This window comes from Mus musculus, chromosome 2 (assembly GCF_000001635.26).
Source record: "Mus musculus strain C57BL/6J chromosome 2, GRCm38.p6 C57BL/6J".
Lineage (NCBI taxonomy): Eukaryota > Metazoa > Chordata > Mammalia > Rodentia > Muridae > Mus > Mus musculus.
Window position 1 is genome coordinate 9,347,094 of NC_000068.7, and position 20,782 is coordinate 9,367,875.

The window sequence follows — 20,782 nt, forward strand, 5'->3', positions numbered from 1 at the left end:
AGAAGATAGAGACTATGGTTTAGTTGGTGGAGCACCTACCTAGCATACACAAAGCCTTGGGGTATTTAATCCCCAGTTCTGCACAGACTTCACATGGTTTTGCATATCTGTAATCTTAATCAGATGCTCAAGAGTACTCTCAGCTACGGTGAGTTCAAGGCCAGCCTGTGCTACATTAAACTATCTCAAAAAAACAAACACTAGAAAGAAGAAAACTAAAGGAAGATGCTTCACCAAGAAGCAATAAAGCTGTGGGGATAAACCACTGTTCATCACTGGTAAGAACTGACTCCCTGCTCAGCACTCTCTATAGTCCTTTCTACAGAGTCAGTAACTTAATCTCTACCAAAATCCCAGATTAGCACAGATTCGGTGATGAGCTAAGACCTTATAAAGCCTTTGCTAATAAAGAGCTACTGACAATAAAGTTCTTCCTGGAAGAAAACTAGGAAACAATAACAACAATACCAATAATACCTGCTACTGTATACTAAAAGACATTATGTTGGCTAGCATTGCTCTAAGCACTTTGCATGTGTCATCTCTCCTAGAACTTTATTAGCATTACCAGATTACATGAGAAACATGAGAGAATGAGTTTCTGCAACATCCCAGCTGGTGATTTAACTGAATCAGGATTCAGACCCTGGCTGAAGAACGCAGACCATTACAAAGAGTTTATTTTTAACAATGACAGAAATTTCATAAGATCATTGGGGCATCAAAATGGGTTGGTATGTGCAAAACTGTTTAAAATCAAGTTTAATACAAAACAAGCATGTAACCAGTATTAACTCATATTTGTTATTGATATTATAGACTAATGTCTCTTAAAATACAAGCCACAAAGATGATGAAAAATACAACAGAAAGACTGGTGTTTTAAATAGACTATTCACTAGACATGAATAATCAGTGTCTACTAAATATGAGCGTTTGCAAGAATAAGTTCAGATATATTTGAACACTGGAGAGTTTTAGTACTGCAGAAAGATATACACAGGATATTGGGGTGGAAAATTAAAAGTCAGGATTAACCAGAAAGAAACTAAACCAAGGTTGCTTGTGTTAGCAATCAGGCAACCTCCATGGCCAGCCCTGCCTGGCAACAATGGGACCATCAGCTAACCTGTACAGCCAGCCCAACATGGCGTCCATGGGACCATCAGACAACCAAGCAACAAGATATGTCATCATTAGCTGCCCAGAGGCAACACATTCCCATAATTGCCTCTGTCACATGTCCCACTGTGGATGCACCGTGGTCCCTATAAAGTGCAACATTTTTATTCCCCCAACCCCTTTTTTTTCTCTTTCTCCTGCCAGGGGCAGCCTCTGTGACCCCCTCACCCCTCCCTTTTAATAAACTTCCCACATGAGATCTGTCCCTCTGTGTGATTTTGTTGGAACCCACAGGCTAGTTCTATCAGCTAGAACAAACCAAGTTGAAATCTAACTCTGGTTGAAAAGCAATTTATCAGTGTGTGTGTGTGTGTGTGTGTGTGTGTGTGTGTGTGTGTGTGTGTAAGGAATGTAACGTATCTCTAGATCCTCAGAAAATAACAAAATAAACTTTCATGCAGCTGTTGCCCTATCAGTAACAAAGAGCATAAGTCAAGCCACCCAGTGTAGAAAAATCTAAAGAGGGGACAAAAGATGTGAGCCCAGTGTGTACGTGGCCAGGTGGCCTTCTGTTCAAGTTCATCCAAATGCAGTGGGCAGAGATTTATCCTTCCTTTTGAATACTCACTTTGGTATTCCTGGCCTGGACTTTAGCAAGATGATAGATGGCTGAACCCTCAGGGTAAGACAGTGCAGAACTCCTGTTTGATCTTTTGCCCTTGCTTTGCTGTCAAAGATGACATCATGCTGCCCAGGTTCAGGAGGTTGGTGTAGCCAATCACACAGCCATTTGCTGAGAAAGACTCTGCCGTTGATTTAGAGCTTGGCTGCTGCTCTCTTAAAATTCGGAGCAATTCCATCTTTGAAATGATGCCATTTAAGTGACATCCAATGGGTCTGTGGAGAATATTCACGAGCAGAGAAAATACCCACAATGTTTCCTGTCTTCCTGTTGCTCAACTCCCACAGAGCCCTTGTGACAACCCATGACCCATGAGCCATGGCATTCTCCAGACTCCAGAACACAATAAAAAAATACGGTGTTGGTGTAGTAAGCATGTATCCAGGAGTAAAATAAAAACAAATGACTCAGAGCTGAAGATGTAGCTTCATGGTAGAACACATGCTTGACATGTGCAAGAGCCTGGGTTTGATCTTCAGCACTGTCAAAAGTTCAGCTAGCTATTTGCATCATTTTCACTGTTCTGGTAACAATATTCTATATATCTACGCACAAGCTATGAGAGAGAGAGAGAGAGAGAGAGAGAGAGAGAGAGAGATCACATGATTTTGATGCTCTTGAATATAGGATTAATTTTAATATTCTAATATTTTTATTGAAAACTGCAATTGTGTACTATAAAAATGAATGATAAAATCCATGAGTTATCGAAATTTTTAAGCTTGCATACCTAGGGTGACATGAAAGAATTCTTTTTTAAACCCTGAATAAGCCCATAGGAGAAGGGAAAGGCTTTATATTTATACTTAAATCTTTAATAGTCTTTTTAACAAAAGCTTAATAGAACTTTTACTTGCTTCTGTGAATGAAAGGCTAGCTTCTTTAAAGACATGTATTTGGAAGATGGGAGAAGTTTTAGTGGGTAAGAGTGTTTGCTGTGCAAGCATGAGAATCTGAGTTCAAATCCTTAGCATGTACATAAAAAAAGTGTGGGAGCTGCTGGCTACCAGTCTACCTCCTGATTCAGTAACAGAGAGATGGGGGAGAGGGAGAGAGAGGGAGAAAAGAGGAGGAGGAGGAGGAGGAAGAAGGGGAGGAGGAAGGGGAAGGGGAAGGGGAAGGGGAAGGGGAAGGGGAAGGGGAAGGGGAGGAGGATAAATTTTTTTACAAAGTTGTTTTGGTTTAGAGTTTGACAAGGGTTGAGAAGTGCTTTGTGCCTGAAAGCAAGGGTGTTTCTAGCTAGGGTTCCTTGCCACACGTCCTGACTCACTGTTTCACCAGAGAGCATCTGTGTCTTAGGAGGCAAGAGCAGCTATCCACCCCCAGCTTTGGCAGCATTGGACCCACCTTTCCTGTTGCTTCACATCTCACACCTCCCTCCCCTTCTTCTATTTTCCCAGCCCCCTCAGAAGGTTCTCTAGAGATCCTCTTATTCTATGCTGGCTACTTTACTGCAGTTCCTCTAGAATGGCAACTATCATATCATCATATGCCCAACACCTGAAACTGGTAATTACAATCTAAATGGCATCTCTTGTACCCAGGATCTACTTCCTTGTGTCCCTCATATATGAATACATAGGATATATAAATAAAATTACCTTCCCCAAAGCTTCTACTTACAGAGGAAAGAGCCATGTTACAGTTTTATTGTCTTACTGAACTAAATTAAGAACAAATCATCTAATTCAAGCCAAGTACCATGCCCCAGCACCAAATTCCTTCCTTTCCTGGCATCCTGTATTAGAGTGAAATGGAAGACCAAAACAGTCTATTAATCACCTGATTTAAGTGTAAGCACTGCGACTATATAACCTGACTCTGAGGAAAGACACTCAAAGGATGATATGGACTCTGAAATAATAAATAATAAATAACAAAATACAATTGAAAAGCAGACCATAAGAACTGAAAAGTAATTATTGAGTGATGCACTAGAATATTCTTGATTCGCACTCTTTAGAAGATGAATAGACCAATCCTTCTAAATGTGCACATGTGTCAATAGACAATTTTTATTATGCTACACTTTGTAGCCTGACTCTAAATGGTTACAGATAAGTAGAAATGCTCGTGCCTCTGTTAACCTGCTTCCCTCCATCCAACAGCCCAGTCCTTTGTGGTCACAGCTTCCTAAGGACTTAGAAGAAGGCATTTTAGAATTTTGTCTTCCACAAAGATTGGTGAGCCCTTACCTGAAAGATGAACAAATAGGTATGTCAATATCTTTGGCCATAAGAAAACTTTGAAAGAAAACTTTGACATAGTCAAAGTGTTACACTCACCTATGATATCAGAACTCAGGAGCAGAGGCAGGAGGATAACAAGCTTGAGTCTAGTAAAGGTTTCTTAGAGAGTTCTAAGCCAATAAGGGCTACATAGCAAGACCCTGTCACAAAAGAGCCAAGAAGAAAAGGTAACGTCAAAAAAGATATACCAACTTGATTCACTGAGGAGAGAGTAGACTCCTCTCTAATTCAATTTTTATACTTTATAATTCTTAACACAGTGTTTGTACATGTTAATGCATTTGGATTTTCAATGTTTGTGAAATTAATATTTAAAGTCATGCTCTGTGTGTGTGTGTATGTGTGTGTGTGTGTGTGTGTGTGTATGTGTGTGTGTGTGTGTGTGTGTGTGTGTTGTGTAAAGAACAGCCAATGAGAGCAGTGGGGAGATGAGGTGACGGTGACAATCTGAGTCAGTAACTGGCAGTGTCAATGCTTCCAGAGCCAAACACAGAAGCTGAAACCATTTTAGGCTAACCTTTCACTTACTGCACCTAGGCAGAAGCACACAGATTTCCTTCCCAAACCAGGGACCTCCTTTTCTGATGCTGCCTTATCTGTAAGTAATCTGCAGAACAACAAACTCAACAGACTCATAACATCTTCCAGTCCCTCTGTGCCATGATCATGATCGCTCTGCCCCTTGAAGAGGCAAGGAAGTTTCTTTTATTGCTAATTTCTGTTTTGTCTCTTACTCCTGTCCAGCTTGGCTCTAAGAACAGAATATTCCTAAAGGCTCTTGTTGGCCCTATGAAGATAAACTTCCCCATGGACTCAACTCTGAGTCTACTTAATTTTCCTGTACTGGAATTCCAGCAATGTGCCTGAAGCAACAAAATGCGTGCAACAATGTGTGTATTCACCGGGACATTAAACAGTAAAACAATTCTAGATCCAAGCTCTGAGATGTTCTGATTATTAGAAGTGCTTAAAATTTGTTCCACCCTCTCTAAACATCACCTTCTGCCCCCTACCCCTGAAAACTCATTTTATTGCACATTGCACGGCAAGCTTTATGACAATGATCACTCCAATCCCTAATTAGCAAGTGGTAACAGATAGGCAGTTAGATCCACTCCTGGCGACATCTCGACAGATTGACACTGCTACCCCCCACCTCCCAAAATCCCTGCAAGGCTTCTCATTTCAAATGTGACCATGCTCCAACACAATGTTGGCAAGCCTAGTCTCGTGTTGGAGGAGGGGGAGGGGACTATAAAAGCAACATGTTCGCACAAGCATGGCAGAGCCCATGCATAAACCATTTGGTTTTGCAATTAAAAACAGGTTTGGCTTCCCTCTGCATCAGTAAGACAACGTCAAAGCAACATTCGTCCTGAAAATTTTCCCTTGTGAATTCAAATGAACTGTGAGTCTTTGGGGTTCTCTTTGTTTGCATGTGCATGCCTTGAGAATGAATTTTTACAAGTGTTCAATGTGTTACTTTCTGGGGTAATGCCATTAATGTGTGTGTCGAATCACTGCCATGAGATGGGTCTCAGTTACACTTTTCCGTTCTCTGTCCCAGAGGCATTTTAATCTGACCCATCAAGGTATATCACCGCAGGTAAATTCATTCTCCGAGTCTGACCCTGTAGAAAATGAACATTTGTTCTAAAGACCTAAAGGAATTGACTCTCACACTAGACTCAAGTTTCAAAGATACTAAAAATCACAAATACATTTACTGCTAGGGAAGTGTTGTAAACCGAGCTATAATAATGACTAATTATATCTCTATTGTTATTGCCCTTAAATAATGCATTAAAATATTAGATCTTATGATATTGGTAGAGCACTCTACTTTAAACATAAAATTCCTTGTTTTTACTATACAATAAACAACCTAAATACTATAAAAAAAGCTTTTTTAATTTAAGTGAATTTAGCAATTTTCTACAAGGTAGAATTTGCTTTCATTTGCTTTTACTATGGCCCCATCCAGATAAACGGAAAGAAATGTCATCCCTTATTTGAGTGTATTCTGAAAAATATCAGTTCAAAAGTTCAGCCACATAGGAAAATGCCATGTCGCAGATCTTGGTAGACATGAGTCAAAACCACCTGGGAAAACCTAGACCAAGCGACATGAAGAAATCCTTGCAATAAAATAAGTCAGAGGTTCCTGTGTCCAAAGCAAGTAAGTAGTCAAGGAAAGTTTTGTGAGAAGATAGTGTCAATTATTCTCCAGCAGTGATGATTCATATTAATTAAAGGAGAAAGGTGGGCCAAACAAGGGAGAAAAAGAACAATTATTCACAGTGCAACATATTTGATCTAAAATCATCTGGGAGTGATTTTAAATTTCTTTTACTTACAGAACTTGTTCAAGTCAACTAGAAAAGATTAGTTTATTTGTGTTTTTCTGAGTTACCTTCTTTGACAATCTGAGCATCACTTACTCAAGAGGAATTCACTAAAATATAAATTGGTCTTTGTCTGCATCATTCTGAAATTGATCCTTTGAAAGAAATATTAAAAGCTTTTTATAATGTATGAAGTAAATAGAAGTATATTTGGCACAAAGTAGGAAAAATGAACAAACACGTGTGTGAAAATTGTGCAGTCTTATTGAACTGGTCAAAATTACTCTGGTCCATCTGGTCTATTTTATCATATAATTAAACTGTTAAATGCAAGTACAAATACATGCATCTACATTTTTATTTCTCAAAACTATATGGACTTGCTTACTTTTGATCTGTGAAACCAGTAAATAGAAAAAGCCTAATTGATGGTGCGGTGTGAATTGATAAGGATATTAACTCTCTCAAATAAATAGTTATTAATTATAAGTAAGTATTTTCTAATTTAAGTAAGTCTGTGTTGGAGGTTTTAAATTGACTCTGGGCACTCAGTTGCTGGCTGTGTGTTTTCCAATCTTGCAAATAAAAGATAAAAATGTAAGAGACTCCCAAGACAGAATAAGTTCAGCATTAAAGTTGTAGAAATAATATTTTTTAAGCAAAGTAAGTGTATATGTTCATGACTGTATGGTCTATGTAATTTGAGTCTTTCTCTCCACTTATCAAATCATTGAATCTTATTGAAATTGTTTTAATGAGTCAGGAGCCATGAATTACTTATAGATTGGGTGAAGAAATACCGTTTTGCTTTTTATACATATATAAATTTCACTAGAGGACTATTTTATGTAAGAAAATCCTTTATTAATTCACTGTTACTGGCTCCATTTCTAACAGTTATTATCCAAATTATTGAAAAAAAAAGAAAGGAATAATAAGAGTGGTTTTTATGTCTTTCACCGCCTATGTTCAGATGCTCGGTAAATGACACAATCACGTGATTAGAGGCGAGGGAGTGAGAGAAGACTTCAGACAATGGAGTATCCTCAGCTCATGTGGAATTGTAGTTAGTTTCTATCAGTGTCCAAACAGTCCAAATGTAGAGAATTGCTCATAAGAAAGAGTTGTTGGAGAACCTGAAAGCTACTAATGAGAATTCTAGGATCTTAATCATGAGTTTATATTTCAGGATATTAAATACCCTTTGTATGATAAAAAGAGGTACATAAGCCACTACATCATTACACATGTGTCACTTAAACACATTCACAATTATGAGACAGAATATTAGCTTTTCCAAATTTACTATAAATTAAATTTTTTGAAGAGTTTTCTTTACAGAAGGAAAAAGAAACTTAAGTAGAAATGGATAACTGTGCTGTTTACAGAAAACCTGGTTTGGCAGGTCAGCCTTTGTTTTCCTGTTGTGGGTTAGAGCAAAGACGAGGCACGCTACTGAAATGTTATCTCTTCCCCTTGTGTTTTCGCTCATATTTACCCCCATTAAAACAGCAGCCTGGCTGAAAAAACACAAAACAACATCACAGGTATGTTGCATAAGCCACTAATAAAAAAACGATTTTAAAGCTTTCACAAACTGCCAAGGTCTGAGAAAATGCTTATTAGCGTCTAATAAAATGGTAAGATTTGGGGAGAAGGCACACAGGAAAGCTTGCTGTGGGCTGTGAGGAAGTCGGGTTAGTCCACTGCCACATGGGCTTGGCTATGGCAAAGTCAGGGCAAGAAAAACAAGCTTAGCCATTATTTCATAATGAATTGCTGAGAGTCAAAAACAACCACTCCACTGTCAGCCCGTCACCCAGGAAGGAACAACCTTTCTGTGTTCAGCCATAATAATCCAGTTTACAAGCGACTGAAAATCCCGAAAGTCGGTTTTCTAGATAGTATCTATGTCCTTCAAAATAAATTCAAATGCATTTTGCAAAATGAAATTTCAAATGGCCACTAGGTCGATTTCTGCCTAGCACTTGGTCCACAAGGCAAGTGGAAAAATTAAGTCAGGTCATTTTACTAACCATTCTTGTATTGTTTCCTCAGTGATGACTAGGAGAACCAGCACTGTGTGGGCTAATGCACTGGCTCCCAACCTGTGGGTCATGACCTCTTTGACAAACTTCTCTCTCCAGAAAATATTTACATTAAAATTCAGAACCGTAGCAACATTACAGCTATGAAGCAGCAACAAAAATAATTTTATGTCTCAGGATAAGCACACCATGAGAGATTGTATTAAAGGGAGGTAGCATCAGGAAGGCTGATAACTACTAGAGTGATTTCTAATTCTGTAGTTGGTTATCCTTATGAAAAGTCACAAGTGGGGCTAGGCAGATGACTCAACAAGTAAGGGCTCTGACTGCACTTTCAAAGGACTCAGGGTCAGTTGCCAGCACCCAAATGGTGGCGCGCTACCTTCTGTAACTCCAGTTCCAGGGGATCCAAGGCTCTTTCTAACCTTTAAGCACTGCTCGCACTCATGTGGTGCACATATGGAAAAAAATCTATACCCACAGAAAAATAAAAATGTGTTAGAAAAATGTAGTTACAAGGAAAAAGATTGAATTTTTCCCAACGTTATAATATATATGCAAACATTTAAAATTTTAATTTAGAAGGGGTGTGTGTTGTGTGTGTGTGTGTGTGTGTGTATATGTGTGTGTGTATATGTGTGTGTGTGTGTGTGTGTGTGTGTGTGTGTGTGTGTGTGCGCGCGCGCGCACAGGATATGAGGAGGTGGTACACTTTTCTGTGTGTGTATATGTAGATACCAGGAGTTGATGTCAGAGGTCTTCTTCAATTTCTTTACCAGTTTACTCTTTGAGGCTGATGTTCTCAGTCTATTGTTTAACTAAGCTGACTAGCTAGCAAGCACCCAGCCTGCAGTAACCTCAGTTACCCAGTGCGTGGCATACATATGTTCTCCACCATACGCTGATTTTAGATGAGTGCTATACATCTAGATGCCAGTCTCCATGCTTACTCACAACCTCATCCTACTGAGTGATCTGTTCATCCCATTTAAAAGTATTTCAGGACAGCTCCATCAATTCTGCATGCTTAACTCATTTCTGAGAATTCCCTGACTCTGATATTTGCTCCATAGTGTTGTTTCCAGATCTGATAGACTCTGAGACCCCTCTGAGTAGTGCTCCAAACCAAAAAAGCCAGAACCTCTGGGGAAGACCCTGAGCAGAGGTGTGGCCTGAGCACTCTGTTTTTGGAAGCTCCAGAGGTACCCTTGTGGTAAAGCAAGTTTTCCATATATGGCTAAAGTTTGAGAGTTCCAACTCAATTTGAACAGATTCCATATTGAATAAACAGAATGTTTTAGCTGGAGGTGAGGGTCAGTAGGAAAGAACGCATTTAGCTAATGCAAGGTCCTGAGTTCATCTCCAGCATTCACAAAGAACATGCAGGAAGAATAGAGAAGTTTTTATGATAGGGCCTCAAGAACCACTATACTCATTTCTCTAGAGATTTTCTGAGATCTGGTGTCTAGACTAGAGAGAGCATGACAATGGTGTCCAACTTGAAAGCCCATAAACACATGTGTACATACATCTCCTCTCAAATCCAGGGAAGTCTGTAGGAGCACACACACACACACACAACCCAACAACAATAACAAAAACATCAATAAAGAACCTCACTCACAGAAAGCAAAACCAGTAAAGAATGTTTCATTACTGAGAAAAATGATTCAATCACCTAACGGTTAGCCAATAGCATCTTGGCATTGCATTAGACTCCACCTCACCCCAGGATAGAAAATGTAATGTGTCACAGAAGCATGCGCCTAAGAAAATACGTGTTCATGCAGAACAGCTTAGGGAGAGCAGAGCTCTGAACAATAAGAACGAGTAGCTTGGTAAGCTCCTGTATGTGAGATGGGATGATATAGAGAAAAGCAGAGAGTTGTTTTTAAACTTACCACTTCTGCACTGAAAAGAATATTTACCATAAAGCAATGAGGTTCCAATAAACACAGCAATTACAATGAGTTTTGTCTCACCTTGTGACTGAGAGGACTGTACCCAACAATGCCACCCACCACCGCAATTAATAACTGAGTTTGGGGTTTTCTGTTTGTTTGTTTGTTTGTTTGTTTGTTTTTATGGAGAGGATGAAGCCGTGCAGGGCTCCTAAGCATCTGCTTGCATAACAGGTTTTGAAAAGAATCCACTTAAGTAGGTCAGCTCACACAGAGATTGTCTACCTTCACCATGGATGAAGTAAAATTGGAGACCATTTACCAAAGAATTTTCTTGTGTTTCCTGTATTTATTGGCACTTCCTGGTTTTATGGTGAATACATTTTATTGTTCAGAATGCTACTTCTTTAATGAATCTAAACACAATATGCAATAAACACATTTAAATATGTAACTTTATTGTAAATGAGAAAAACTGAGGCCAGAAAAAACCCCATGATCACTGGAGGTATAAGACATTTCTGATAAGGCTAATGAGTACCCCAGGAGCAATTGTGGACAGGGCACACAATTGCTGCCGTGTTAGGTCTATCAGGCAATCCCATTAAATAGTTCCCTCAAACATTACCAGGGGCAAAATCCATTCTGAAAGAAATTGAGTGCAGAAGTTAAGAAAATGAAACGTTCAACCCCAGAAACCTTAGTGGCTTGGCCCATAACCTGCGCAACAGATCTGTGCTCGCTCTAAAATGTCTCAAGGAGATCCTAACTGATATGTGATATGTTTGCTTTGGAATCGGATGCCTGGAACGGTTAGTGAATGACCTGGAAACCCAGGGAGAAGTTCAGCCTTGCTTATTTGCTTATTTGTTACCTGTGTGCCAGGACTGAAACTTCCCACTCGAAGATTGGTTTTCAAATTAAAAAGTGAGAGTCTGGAAAATGGCTGGGAGGAAAAACATGAAGTCGAGGGAAGCATACTTGCCCTATTTTGATGTTACAAATAAAAGGAGATACATCTGTCTCCCTGCTTGTCCCCCTTAACTTCTAGACAGGGCTTGGAGCTTACAGAAAGCCTCCTTCGTTATAAATTTGCCATCTCAAGCTGCGTCTTTGTCTTTTTTGTTTCCCTGGATTTCACTACCTGAAAGGGTGCATGAGACCAGTTGCTAAGTAAAGCAGCTGTCATTCACCCAACCTCATCACCCTGCCCTCATCTCTCAGATCGGTGTGCATAAGGCAGTGCTGACTCCATTATGAGCCCTTTCCTTTTATTTAGGGAAGAAAAGTCTAGTTACAAACAAAAAGGGAGACCCTGAAAAAGAGACACTCATGCTGAACTTTCTGGCTATGAACCCACAGGGAAAAGGAAGGTCAAAGCATGCCATCACTCAGGTGACAAATATTAATTGAGAAGAACATGTTATCTGTAGGAAACTATCATGAAATAAGCATATGTGAAAGATATTAGTCTTCATGGCTAATGAGACTTAGCCATGAAGAGAACATAGGCCAAAAGAAGAAAAAGAAAAACCACACACGAATACACAACTTAAGTAATAATATAACAATACACGCATGCAGCCAGGTTTGAAAGAAGTTAAGATAACAGAATCCTGAAAGGAAGAGATCAGATGTGAGGTAGCTCACAGGCTGAGGCAGAACAACTATTTCTGATGTAAGAATTTGATTCCTTGACTGGCTGTGCCCAACTCTCCTTGATGCATTTAAAACACTCTCCAAGCAAAACAGAAATGCAGGAAGGAGTTCATGGTCGATGAGAAACGGGCAACAGAAAAAAAAAAACATGAGCAGAGCTTTTAGTTTTGCTGGGTTTCTTTTGGAGTTTTGTTAGTTTGTCGTTGGTTTGGTTTAGAGTTGTTGTTTTTGTTGTTCTCCTCCTCCTCTTCCTCCTCCTCCTTCTATTTGTTTTGTTTTTGTTTCTGTTTTTGTTTTTGTTTTGGGTCTTGATTTACTCCACTGGCAGAATTCTCTAACTTTTAAGGAAGGATGAGGAACAGGGGCTCAGAAGCCTCTGTGTCTATGAAAGAATTACTCTCTGCTTTCTTTGTATCTCAGTCTGATTATTACAGTAACGATCAACTTAACGTCGGTACAGATTCATAAACACTACATTGCGTTACTGGAGACCCACACCGGGCTCAGTTTGGCACGGTCTGTAAGCTCTGTCATGTGCGGCCATTTCAACCCTGCCTCTCTGCAGCTCTACTCTTGTTACTTGCCTTAACGTCATTTAATGTGCTCATTATTCACCTAAAGTATATTTTTCATCATCTGTGCTGACACAAGAGTCCCTTTAACCTGTAGGGCAGCTGGAAACTTCCACTCTCCTTGCTTCTTATCCAAGCATTGCCTGTCCCCAAAGGAGAGGTCTGACTTTCCATGATAAAACAAAGAGGTAGGGGGAAGAAAGGCAAGCCCAGAAAGAGAGGAAAGAAGGAAGGGAAGAAAGAGGAAAGAAGGGAAGAAAGGATCAGAAAGAATGAAAGAAGGGAAGGGGAAAGGGAGGAGAAACAGAGAGAAAGGAAGCAAGCAGAGAGGTGAAACAGGAGGGAGGAGAGAGAAGAGAAAGAAGAAAGAGAAAGAGAAAGAGAAGAAGAGTGTGCACGTATTGTTCTGGGGCTCTGTCTTGGCTTGTCACAACTATTTCACTCAACTGCAATAATAGTGCCATAAAGTTCTAACATCAGTTCCCTCAACAACAAGCCTGCCACCCACACAACTCTGCCACTCAAACGCCTTGCTAGCTTTTCTCGTTAGCTTATTATGATGGGCCTCTTAGTCAAGTCTCAGTTTGACTAACCTATATTGCCACAGGCAACTGGTTAGTCAACTTTCATCTTATTTAACAAAAGCAATGAAGTGGCCCTGAACGATCCTCCTGCCCCCAGTCTCAGCTCTCACAGGTCCTGCCAGACAATCTGGTTAATCAGCTGTATCTGGCATCAGGGGAGCCCCTAGGACCACAGGTCACTGTTTTTTCAGTCCTTCATTATTAAATGACGGGATATGCCCTTGATTGTAATTCAGCATCCAATCCACACAGATATATAGAAAAGAACATATCATTTGGGTGTTCAAATGCACATCTGGAAAAGAGATGCTCTAGGAACTTGTAAGAGAACTGGAGACCAAGGTGAGAATAAAAATTAAAATAATCATAATTAACATGATATATTGCTTACCATAAACCAAGCAGTTCCAAGAATGTTGCCTGTGTTGACTCATCTAATCCCCATTACATTTCAATGAGGTGGGTGCTATAATTAACCCCATTTTACAGAGTAGAACCATTAAGGCAGAGAAAACAGTTAATTGATTTGCCCAGGGTCACACGGCAGTTAAATGGTGTTTCAGAATTGAGACCATGCTTTAGACTTATACTTTATACTCCGTGCTCCACACCAAACAGTAAAGAAACATAGCTTATTTATGTTCTGAAGCACTCCGTGTAATCTGTAAAATCTGATCCAATAAAAACCCTACTAATGAAGTCACAGAAGAAAATTGAATTAAAAAATGTTTTTCTATAATCCACATTATATTCCTGGAATATGAATTCAGGTGTGCAGTTTTCAATCTATAAAGCTTACTTTGAAAAAAATATGCTTCATATGAAAAAAATTCAAGGAAGATTATGGCTGGTTTCCTCATCCACACAGTTAAGATAATAGATGCAGAGCCATACCATTGTTCAATGTGCGGTCCATGATCAATGACCAGTAGCTATTTATAAATACTATTGGATTCCCCTATGGCATGTTCACCATGATCAGACCTAACATTAAGTGTCTCTCCTCACTGCAGAAATCAGTGTTGCCACCCACCCATCTAAGCAAACCACAATGCGACAAAATGATATGCTGATCAGGACTCCTGTTGGGAAATAGCAAACACACAAGGGAGAACTCCCTAGACTTAATAATCAGGTTTCAAAGGAAGTACTTACAAACGATGGGGAAAGTTACTTGAGAAAGATCTGTTAGAGCAGATACAGAGATGGAAACTTGGATAGACACCTTGACTGAGAGAAGAATGCTCCAGCCGCAGAGTTATAATTAGATAAGACACATCCAAATGCAAGGAGGACTCAGGCACTCCACTATACATGGGAAACCACTAGAGCATGTTTCTACCAACTCTCTAACTTCCTGGTTCTCTGTTCCACTCCTCTGACATAAGAAAAAGTAGAGTAAAGAACCAACATATGTGAAGCAAAGGACTTACAGACTTTTATGGGAAGAGTCCTAGACAGAAATAGAGTCAGAGTGCCATGGGTAAGAAGATTAGCTCTTTCGAGAGTTATCAATGCACCGAATATAAAATTACAGCACAAATAATCAATGCTGAACCTGCCCACAATGTTCACATGTTTGGCTTCTGTTGTGCCATTATCAATTGAACAAGTGTATTTATTTTTAATAGCTAAAGATTGAGTCATTGAGTCAGCAGCTTACTCTAAAAATACCCACATGCCTGTATTTATTGCTCCACTCTTCACAGTAACCAAGTTTTAGAATCATCCTTGGTGTCCTTTGACAGATAAATTGATAGAGACAATATGGTCCATATACCCAATGGAATTTCATTTTGCCACAGTGAAAGATGAAGTTATGAGGGTTGCAAGAAATGAACAGAGCTAGAGATCACCATGCCAAGTGCCTTGAGTCAGTCTCCCGGTGCACAGGAAATCATGTTGTTTCTCGTGTAGGAAGGGAAGGAAAGGGGGACTTGAAAGCAAACGGGCTTGGTGCCCATGTGCAAGGGGAAAGCTTGAATCGTCTGACATCTGTTGATAGACTTTCATTTAGAAATGCTAGCCAGCTGCCAGTGATCCTGCCTGCCTCCATGCTTTCTCTGTCTCTCTGTCTCTGCCTCTCTCTGTCTGTCTGTCTGTCTGTCTCTCTCTCTCTCTCTCTCTCTCTCTCTCTCTCTGTGTGTGTGTGTGTGTGTGTGTGTGTGTGTGTGTGTGTGTGTGTGTGTGTGTTTATACTGGCTTTAAACATCAAGGTCCAGTTTGCAGTAATCTGATGGCCTGAATTCTCATTTTTACCCTTCACTGATTTCCTGACCTCAGTGGTTAGTGTTGATTTGAATTCTTTCTCAACTCCTCAGTAGCTGTGTAACATTAAGCACATTGCTTAACCTTCTCACAGGCCAGTCTTTCTCATCTTTAAAACAAGAATAATGACAGTTTCTAGTTCACAGATGTGTGGTGAATGGCAAATGAGATAATATGTATGAAGTATTGTTTGAGGCATCATAAGTGCTCAATAAATATTAGCCATTGTTATTAGCTCTGAGTCACAGCTCTGTCCTCACACACAGCTAGAGAAGGTTACTGGGTGACCTAATGGATTTTTCTCATTGGAAAAATTCTACTATAAGGAATGCAGCATATAACTCAAGCACCCAAAACTGTCTGTAGCCACAACACTTACCCACCCTGCTGCCAGTCCTATGGGTCCTATTTTGCATGCAGCTCTAACAATTGTGTTTATCTGATATATTAGGCCATAGCAAATTAGATGTCCAAATTAGGAAGGAAAAGAACCCTGGAAGAAAAACACCTGGCAGACAAGAGCATTTGCAGCCTGAGATTAGGGGATGAGAGAGTAAACAATTGCTATCACAGAGTAAAGTCTATGCACACCATCATGACTCCAAGTCATTAAAACAATTTTAATTACATTGAGCACACTGCTCAAGGCAGTGGCCAAAAGTTAAACAACTTCTATCAAACACTGGGAGCTGTTTATAGACACAGGATTGTCAGTGTTCTGATCATTTCCCTTAAGGGCAAATGGCACTGGCTACTGTTTAAGCCACTGGCTGGAGGTGTTGACCTCCTGACTCTCCTGAAATGGCCTCTCTGCAACCCTACAATATGTAGGAGGACTCTGTAGAATGGCTCTGGTCTCCCAAGAAGGAAGTGGGCATAGGGCAAGAGAATAGCAAGCCACCTCACCACACTGCCTATGTGTAAAAAGCTTTCCTATATAAGAGTGACTTCATTTCTGGGTTAAAAATTTTGAGATTGGTGGGTGACCCTATCCCTCAACTGGGACTGTGCCAATCTAATAGAGGTGATCTCTATAGGTTCTATCTCCCCTTTGTTGTATACTTCGGCTCAACTCATCCCCATTGAGTCCTGGGAGCCTCTCGCTTCCTTGGCGTTTGGGACTTTCTAGTGGCTATCCCCAGTTCCCCATCTCCCACTGCTACCTATTTCTGTTCAATTTTCTGACCCTCTGTACTTCTCTCATGTCCCTTTCCATACCTAATCCTGCCCCCTCCCCTTTTCCTCTCCTCTTCCCCATCCCTCCTGGGGCCCTCCCTCCCTCTACCTCCTGTGATTATTTTGTTTTCCCTTCTATGTAGGATTGAAGCATCCACCCAGAAATGTTCCTGTCTAAAGGAAAGACAGGGAAAAAGAAATGGAATAGAGACTGAAAGAAAGGCCATTCAGGTATAGCCCCACCTGTGGATCCATCCCATTCACAGACACCAAACCCTGACACTATTGCTGATGCCAAGAACTGCTTGCTGACAGGAGCCTGGTATGGCTGCTCCTTGAGAGGTTCTATCAGCACCTACCAATACAGATGACGATACTCACAGCCAACCATCAGATTGAGCACAGGGACCCCAGTGAAAGATCTAGGGGAAGAACTGAAGGAGCTGAGGGGAATAGCAACCACATAGAAGGACAATATCTAATAACTGGACCACCCAGAGCTCCCAGGAACTCCAAAGAGTATACATGGAGGGATCCATGGCTCCAGATACCTATGTAGCAGAGGATGACCTTATCTGACATCAGTGGAAGGAGAGGGCCCTTGGTCTTGTGGATGCTTGATGCCCCAGCATAGGAGGGTATTAGAAGAGTGAGGCTAGAGTGGGTGAATGGGTGGAGGAGCAAAGGGGAGGAGGGAGAAGCGGGATAGGATGGGGTATTTGTGTGTGTGTGGGGGGGGGGGGGGAACCAGGAAGGGAGATATTATTAGAGATATTATTGGAAATGTAAATGAATAAAATGATTAATAAAAAAATAAGACTTATTTTAAATTCCTTCCATGCATCAACACTGGGAATATAACTCCAAATGTAGCTCCTTTCCAACACTGAATATACTGGACTCTGGCATTAGGACTCAGGCAGACAGGAATAAGATTCAAATATTGTCTTAGCCAATGCGATAAGACATTGAAATACTTCTGTGCATCACTTTCTCACATTAGATTATCAATTCTAATGTCTCATTTCCAGGGCCATCAAGAACAAATGAAAGAGTGGGCACCAAGCATAGTCCAGACATAGCAGAAAGATGTAATTGCAAGTCCTAGGTCACTACATTGGCACGAGGGATTATTTTTAATGTCCACTCAAAGACAAATAGTCTCATTTCTTAGGATCTAATATGGTTTGAACATGAAATGTCATCTATGGGTTCATGTATGTAGCAGGAAGTTACTTGGTGGTATGCTTTTGGGTTTGAAGAAAATAAGTAGATCCTGAAAAATCTGGCCTGATCAAGAAGGTACAATGTCCTGTCACATTCTAAACATATTGGTATTATTGGGAGTTGACAAAAAGCAGGAGGTGGGACATACTAAGAGGAAGCAGGATACTTAGGCCATGCTATGGAAAGGTATAGCCCCTTCTCTTTCTTCCCCTCTCCTTCCATCCTCCCTCTGACTTTCCAACACTTCCCTCAGTGCACCAGAAGCCCAAAACCACTGCACGTGTATGAAGCTTCTGCAATCCTGAGACAAATATTCCTCTTCCAAGTGGTTATCTCAGGTGTCTGTCATAGTGAGCAAAATTTTTAAAAAATAATCTAATATTGGCTCCATAATTGTTTTGACCTAAGACAGGTGTTAGGGAGGATTTCCTGTTTTGTCCTTTGCCATACAAGGGCTTTGTGAACATTTTTCAGACTTCCTTAACTCCAGTTTCTCTCACCTACATTTGGGAACACCAGGACATACCTGGAGAAATTACTAGAAAAACATAGGTATAAACATATTTAAAGAACATGACTCACTGAGCCAAATAGCTAATGCCTGAAATACATTAAATTGAGCTGAGTCTTTACATACATTATCCTTGCTAATCTTAAGGAAATCACTGTACAGTAGGGGGGATATGGGTTATTATGCCCTTTCAAAGGAGGAAAAAAAAAGCTTGGGTTCAATGTCACATTTATGGCATGAGGCTCAGTATTGAAATTCAAACTTCCACTCACAAGACCAACATTTTGCTATTCTGGTATATTTTTTCAATACATGTGTAGTGAGTGAACAGTCATATGTCCACATTTGCACATGTGGGGCACATGTATGGTGTGGTACATGTGCATATGTGAGTGCTTGCATGTGGAGTTTCAAGGTCAATGCCAGCAATCTTCCTCATCACTCTTCATCCCTGTTCTTTGAGGCAAGACCCCTCAATTAGATCCAGAGCTCAACAGGAATGGCTAATCTGCCCTGCTACTGTCTTTGGAGAGTTAGAATTACAGGTAGGAAGCTGTTCCCATCCAACATTTACACACATCCTCCGGGCCCAAAGTGCAGTTCTCGTGTTTGCATGTCTGTGCTTTGAATCTGAGCAACATGTCCATCTCCCTTCCAGTGTTTTTATTAGTATCAAAACCATGTCTACTGGAATGCTAAGAGAGAAAAGAAAGGTGGACTTGTGGTCTTCATACTGTCACAGCACTAAGAGAATATTTGTAATGATGGTTTTGATAACACAACATGAAGTGGTTGGGATAAGAGGGTAGCGTTCTATCTCCTATAACAGCAAACACAGAAAATAGGAAGGATCATGTCACACATTCAGCTGCAAAAGACTTGGTTCTTTTATGTCTGCCCCTCCGTGCACTGATTTCACCTAAAGGTCTGTTGTGTGACAGTCATCAAGTGGCTTTCAATGGAGATTGAAGCTATAGGCTTGCTTGCTTCTGCTCAGTAGAATGCACAGAGAAAACTCTTCCTTATGTCTGTAGTCTAAGAGTTTATCTGTTATGTCTACTGCTACCACAGACCTACTTTTAGACAAACTAGATGTAACACCATGATATCTGAATTCTGCCCCCCTCTCCTGTGTGTGTGTATGTCTGCATGTGTGTATATACATGTTATATGCATTGAGATGTGTGCATGTCTATTCATGACGATATGTGGGTACAATCATCCATGAGTGTATATACTGAGGCCACAGGTCAACATCAGACACTTTTCTCTATTGCTCTCCATATTATATTTTTAGACAGAATCTCTCATTGAACCTAGGGTTCACCAGTTTGGCTAATTTGGCTGGACATTAATGGCCTGAGATCTACCACAGCAATGAGGTATCTGCTCCTTACTTAGTCATCTCAGGGATGGGTGGACGCATAGATAAGTATGTTCTTTACAGAAGAATAGGAGAGCTATCAGAATGAGTAAAACTCACGCCTAAACTAACTAATGGTACTTCTGTTCTGAGCCTACCTGTGGGTCTCTTAACCAAAGCATTTGCTTTCAAGTGATTATTGGGATAAAAACTATTGAGAGAGTAGACAAATGCCCCCCCCCCACCACAAATGTCTTCCTTTCTTTTCCTGACTTAAAATCAAACACTGCTACCTTCCAGAATTTTATGTAAAATATAAGAAAAGTGATGGGCATTATTATGAAGCCAAGTTTTATTAAATCAGTTTGGGACAGGATTTTCTACACGTCTATACTAACTGTGCAATGGTGTATGATTTTGTTCTACTGCTTCAAAGTATCTTAAATACTGACAGTATTCATGCCCCACTTCTCTTTCTTATTCATGTTCTCCTTGGCTCATCCCAATCCCTAAGGGGCAGAGATAGTGACCACAAGAAGAAAAAGAATAAAATTTGATAGAGACAAAATATATGAAATAAAAGTGAAAACATAATAAGGTGACTTGAAATTCACATTAGAAATTACGACAATGTTTAAGCCACTCTGAGACCATTAAAGTGTGTGCTTATTGATGACTTACTGATGAATGGAATTGGGGTTATACACCTGATACAAGATGTGTTTGGTTGTTGAGATATATATTTTTTCTAAGAACATAATGAAGTAGTGTTTTTCAAGTGATAGTCTTGCAAACTGTCTCCTCTCCAGGTTTTAGTTTTACTTCCTGGTATGGGTGTGATAAAGGCTGCCTTTCTGAACAGTCCATGCCTATTTAAGAAATTACCTCATTCATGGACTCAGAGGATCAGCTCTGTGTCTAGAAAGGTGCCAGACATTAGCAAAAGTTTCACCTAACTAGGTTTCATCATGTGACAGTGAGACAGTTGCTAAACTGGGAGGCATCCTTTCAAAGGGATCCATGGAGTCCAGGATTTCCTGATGTATGCCTCAGAGACCAAGTGAGGGTACATGAC

At 40.2% G+C, this 20,782-nt stretch overlaps 1 long non-coding RNA gene across 3 annotated transcripts in view; it reads left to right on the forward strand.

The window, feature by feature from the left end:
- Positions 1-5,166: 5,166 nt before the first annotated feature.
- Gm13219 (predicted gene 13219) overlaps positions 5,167-20,782 on the forward strand; it is a 115,055-nt gene continuing 99,439 nt past the window's right edge. For all 3 annotated transcript variants that reach the window (NR_168281.1, NR_168279.1, NR_168280.1), the window contains exon 1: positions 5,167-5,461. This is a non-coding gene — a long non-coding RNA (predicted gene 13219). The remainder of the gene's footprint in view (positions 5,462-20,782) is intronic.